The following is a 6,337-nucleotide window of genomic DNA, read 5'->3' as shown; positions in this document are numbered from 1 at the left end:
TTCAAGAACAAGTCAATCCAACGTTTAACAAGAAATCATAATCCAACATTCAATAAACACAAAATACAAGCCACATTCAACACATAGTCTTAATGCAAAGTACAAACTACACAAAGTTCTAATTCATAGTTATAGCTTCTTATTGTTCTTTGTTGAACATATATTTCAACCAAGTCAGCTGGACTTCAGGATCTTGTATCGTAGTAAACACCTCTCGCTTCTCTGCAGAACAAAATAAACATGTAGCAAACAACCATAACTCGCTAGGTGGCTCACAACCAGGCAATTGTGCAACAACCGCTAACACTTCCGGAATACTACTACCTATATGCAGCGACCTCATCAATGAGTTTGCAGAACTCCTAGTTTCATAAGCTTCAACAAGACGGTCAATTTGACCACAAAGTTTTGCAGCACCTCCAATTTTTTTCCCTTTCTTATCAATCTTCTTCTTTTGCAATTCTCCTTGGTTAGCCGCTCTTTTTTTTCCCTTCCTACTTGCTTGCCTTAGATCCTGCATAGTCTCAGTTTCTTCCTTATCATATGAATCAATTTGTCCTACAGATTCCTCTCTTTACTCTGGTGGTAGTACTCCAGATGAAGGTGCCCAGGCATGTTCACCGGTAGCAATTGTACTCAAGAACATCCTATCTAATTTGTCCTCCATCTCAGGACTAATGCCTTTTTTTCGCAACTTTCCATATTCTTTGTTTATCTACAAGTAAGAAAGAATATGGTTAATACATATTGCATGATATCATAATACATATTAAAAGATAAATACACAAACCTGAATTTTATTGTTCCACCACTCCTCAGAGGCATCAACGGTACCCTTGCTTGAATTCCACCCTAGGCCAGTTTCTTTACCAACTAATTCTTTCCACAACTTCCACTCATTTTTAAGTGCATCCCACTTATTTTTCAGTTGCTTTTTTTTTATAATCATGCCCTGTCTCTGCCTTGAAGTTAGCTCTAATATTTGCATATCCTTCTTTGTCAAAGTGAGTGCCCGGACGATGTCCGGCCTCAACCTCCTTGATGCAAAGATCACAAAATATTGATATATTGTGCGCATTCCATGTAGCTACAGGATTTGACGAAGATGCCCTCTTCTTTGCCATCGATACCAACTACTGATTTGTATATATACATATATATATATATATATATATATTAAAACACGAACAAATGATATTGTAATATAACCAAGAAATAACCGATAAATGATCCACATACAACTACAAATTCATTACATCACAAATTGGGTTCACAGTTTGTATATATACATACATATAAATACACACATATATATATATATATAAATATATCAAGAAATAACCAATAAATATCTTCTTATCTTGGATCCTATTTATTTGTATTTAGCTTGGAATTTTGTCAATGTCAAGTTTAACTCTTGTTTACTTTTCATCACAAAATTCTAATTCTTATTTATAATTGGTAAAAAGAAAGGGCTTACGTATGGAACACTTCTTTTTATCCTTGCCTTGTTGGTAGCAATATTTATGACGATAACACTTTACTAACCCTATATAAAAGGAGAAAGGTCAAAACGATGAAGCAAAGATGACCGTGGCATGTAACAAAACCAAATGGATCGTCGAGGATCTGCCCCAAGACCTCCACCCAATCAACGGATTCACATCATTTTCAATCATATCAGATGATGTGATAGTACTTAATTTAATACCTAATATTAATGTAGTATTTTCTTTCTTTGGACCTTGATACCAGCTACATTCTTCTTTGGACACATTCCTTTCTACTATAGTTTTCTGATTGAGTTGGAACCGCCAATTTTCTTGGTCACTTGTACCGACAAATTCAATATCGTGATTAAATATTAAAGTTTTAATTATGGTAATCGTATACACACATATATATACTAATGTGGTACATAATTTGACAAAAAATTGACTTTTATGTAGTCCCGAGTCCAATACCTGTTTGAAGTGGAAACAGTTAAGGGGACAGCGTTTGGGGACAGTGTTTGGGGACAGCGTTTGGGGACAGCGTTTGAAGTGGAAACAGTTTGTAATACATATACATACATATACATACATATGCATACAAAAGATTACATCACAGACTTCGGTGCAGTTTGTAATATATATACAGTTTGATACATATACATACAAGTCCAAAAACCTCAAGGGATTACAGTTTGTAATACATAGATATACAGTTTGATATATATATACAGTTTGATACATATACATACAAGATTACATCACAGACTTCTGCAATATTGCTTTCAATCCCACAACCCTATTTTCCTTCATCTCATCCCAAATTATCACAGTTTGGGTTCACAGTTTGTAATACAAGAGATTATAGTTTGTAATACATATACATACATATACATACATATACATCACAAGCCTCATGAGCCCAGAGATACCCAGTTCGACCTAAACCACATTGAACCTACAGAAAATAAAGCATTACTCTTAAACCTCATCGACGAGAGCATTAACTTGAATCCTTTAACTTATCCCTCCGAAAGAACTTTAAAAATACAATGAGTAAAAGAAACAACAAGAACAACAATGAAGGAATGTGAGCATAATAATGCAGTTTGACATTTGAGAATTCGAACTGCGGCCTATTTAACATCCCACACTCCCAGATTGGCGAAATCATACATACATATACATACATATACATACATATACATATACATACATATACATACATATACATACAAAAGATTACATCACAGTTTTGGTTCACAGTTGTGGATATTGATTTTTACTGCATGTTTTTAAAAGCTGTACTATTGTAAATATGCAGGTTCATCATGGTGGTGCTGGGACTACGGCTACAGGATTGAGAGCTGGGGTAATGTTCTTTTCAGTCAGTGTGGTCATTCTAAAATCATTTATTTCTGGGAGAATGGATGCTTTATCGTTCACCATTGTAATTTTTTTGTTGGATATCTAATTGCACTATTTTACGATGTACAGTGCTATTAGATTCATGCTGGAGCCAGAGGTATTACTGCACCAATACCTGTTTCTCGTTTTGAAAATTATTTGTTTATCATATACAACAACCAAGCCTTATCCCACGTGGTGGATGCCATGCCTTATCGAAGTAATTCTACTAATTCTTTCAAACTCATGACAACTTAATGTTGCTCTTCATCCTTGGTATTTCTTCCTTCTTATTGAATCAAACTCATATATTTATATATTCTAAAATATGTGGCCAAACCTAACTGTAACATCAACATGAACCACATGAATCTTCAATAGCTCAAAAAGTTGTTAAATCATTCATGCAACCAAACTACAACTCCAAAAAAAAAAAAAAAAAAAAAAAAAAAAAAAAAAAAAAAAGAGTCCATGAGTATAAGGTGCCATGATTAATAATTGGCTGGACCCATCACTAAGGTCCGATTATATGTGTTCAGAGACTAAATTGACAAAGATAAATCATCAGAATCTACCTTCTCCTTACCCAGATTGCTTCCTATCTCTCGGTGCACTTTTGTCATCCAATACCATGTTTAAACCAAAATTTCATCATCGACTCCCAATATGTAGAACTAAAAACATCTTGAAACAGGGATAATAAACCCAAACATCATGGGGGTATAATATTGCAGCTCTAAATGTACCTAAAATTAAGTTCAATCTTTGTACAAGCAATGCCAACACGTGATACCCATCATCGTATCAGCTAGTTTGTCTCTCAAAACAAAAAACACTTATTGCTCTGCATCCTCTTACTACTAAACTTCCTCCAATGGCATCCATTTTGGTCAATAATAGACAACCAATGAACCCCAAAAGATTAAACTGTTAATTAATGAGCTAACAATGCATTAGCTAACAAGTCAGAATGTGTGAAGCCTTGTGATCATACTTTTAACAGTATGACCATACTTTTAACAGTAATAGCATTACCTGAAACGTTACCAGGTTAGATTAAATCCGTTCCTTTCTTTCTTGTTTTCATGTTTTTTTTTTTCAATTAGCATTATGTTGTTCACTTTGTTTATTAAAATCTGATTGCACCAAAAGACGGCCTTCAGGAGTGCACAAACTACTGAAAGTAGGAAACTCTACTCAGAATTTAGACCGTACCACAAAAAAGATAATGCAGACAGCATGAGAACACACTGAGAAAAACCAGAAACCAAGCAATCATGGAACAATGGACAGAAACAAATCAAATATCACAAATAATTAACACATGTCTTACAATCTCCGCCAAAGAATCAAATATCACAAATCAAATATCACAAATAATCAAATATCACAAATATCACAAGTAATCAAACTTCTCTCTCAATTTTTTTTTGTTTCCTCCACAAACCCTAATTTTTTCCCCAATTAATTTTTTCCCAATTAATTTTTTCCACAAACCATATCACCTTCCCCAATTAATTTTTCCCCACCCTCCATCCCCAATTGTTTTTCCCGACACCCATACCCTCATCCCTTTGCTCTTCCCACCCCTCTTTCCCTAATCTCCCCATCCCTAATTTGAAAAATCCAAACAAATAAATGAGAAGCTTACCTGGAGAAACCTGGAGAACGAGAGAACAAGTTCGCTAGTTTTTGGAACGAGAGAACGAGAGAGATCGCTCTGGTTCGGGTAATGCGAGAGAGCTCTGAGCTGAAGAGCGTGCGAGAGAGCTCTGGAAAGGTTAGAGCGTAGGTGAAGGGAAAGGGAGGGCAGTTTTGGGTTATTCATATTTCATTAAACATGTACACTGTTCACCCGTGTGTGGGTGAAAATAAGCTGCTTTTGGAAGCTGCAAATTGCAGCTTCTTGTCATCTCCTGGTTTTGGGCTTTTTTTCACCCTCAACTTTGAAACAAAGTTGTTTTTCAAAGTTTACCAAACACCAAAAATTTTCATAGCTTTTTTTCATAGTAGTTTTTTTTTTAATCACCTCAATCCCAAACAGGCCCTTAGTTGGCTTGTTCTTGTGCATTTACGTTGTTATTTCTTAGTTCTTTAAGTCTTTTAAGTTATTTTCGTATGTTTTCAGGTTCTAAGGGCTAAAGGAGCAAAGAAGTGCATTTTGGGTCTTTTGGAGCACTATTGGGCTAAGGATGGATAGCTTATGCTTGGAGCCAAAGTGTTGGATGAAATTGAAGGCCTTGTATGCACTTGAGGACACAAAACAATGGCCCTAACCCAATTACACAACCTTGCCATGGGCTTAAACCATATTTCCCTTCCCTTGCCATGCAAACCACCCTATTTTAGGCCCATTCTATGTACTTAAACCCTAGCCCTTTAACCTTGCAGCCCTATTCTAATTTATTCACTTCCATATTCTTCTTTAATCCACATGCATTCATCATCATTCACCCTACCTTGCAATTCCACAAAACACATCCCATTGTCGTGGCTTTCCATCTAATTTCAGCCATCCCACTTCATCATTGCAGCCACCATTCACCCTAGTTGTCAATCACATGCTTTCCCATTCTATAATTCATCCACATGCATCTTTAATCATTCACTCACAAGCTTTCCCAACAAACAATTCAGCCACATGCATCACAAACACACCTTGCCGTGCATCCCTTGCATTTCCAGCATTCCCATTTGCATTTTTAGCTTTCCACCAACCAACCTAGTTGTCATTCCACATGCATTCCCTTCTTTAATCATTCCTAGCTGCCATTCACATGCTCTCCCATCCATTCTCTCCCTATAAAACCATGCAATGCATTCATACAAACCATTCCATTCACCACAAAACAATCACACAACACACCAACACAAAATCCCCCATTCTTGCCGTGCATATCCCTTCCATTTTCTGCATATTTTCTCTTCATTGCAGCCACTCCAACCACTCCTCATCTCCCCAAAACCTATCCTTAGACCTTGTGCCGCAACGAAGAGGAAGAGAAGAGGGCCTAAACGTTCATACAATTCAAGTTTGAGTTGTTGGAATGTTTAGGTGTTTCTTTGATTTTAATGTTTAATTTCAATTTTCTTTGTCTTGTACGTATGAGGAACTAAACCCCCTTTAGCTAGGGGGTGATTCGAAACCATGTTTATGCTTGCAATATGAATTGATTACCTTTGGTTGGAATTTCATAAGTTGTGGATTCAATTTGTTTAACCGTTTGATTGATAACTTATTTATGTATGTTTATTGAGAGTGCACGCTTAATTTTCATGCATGAATATGACGCTAGAATATAAGTGAGTTTCACCTAATAGTTATGAACTTATATTCACAAGTAGTGGAGGTTGCTTATAAACAATCGCGTTAAATGAATTCTTGGCACTAGTTTCATGCTCATCATAGTAACGAAGGCCTCGTCAACACTTATAGTTTT

The 6,337-nt window shown here is 36.0% G+C and overlaps 1 pseudogene; it reads right to left on the bottom strand.

Moving 5' to 3' along the window:
• Positions 1–1,124, bottom strand: LOC137721833 (L10-interacting MYB domain-containing protein-like; annotated as a pseudogene).
• Between the last annotated feature and the right edge of the window lie 5,213 nt (positions 1,125–6,337).

The sequence above is a fragment of the Pyrus communis genome, chromosome 9 (assembly GCF_041283825.1).
Source record: "Pyrus communis isolate YQ-2024b chromosome 9, ASM4128382v1, whole genome shotgun sequence".
NCBI lineage: Eukaryota > Viridiplantae > Streptophyta > Magnoliopsida > Rosales > Rosaceae > Pyrus > Pyrus communis.
Note: the sequence above shows the minus strand (reverse complement) of the source record. Positions and strands in the feature narration are given on the sequence as shown.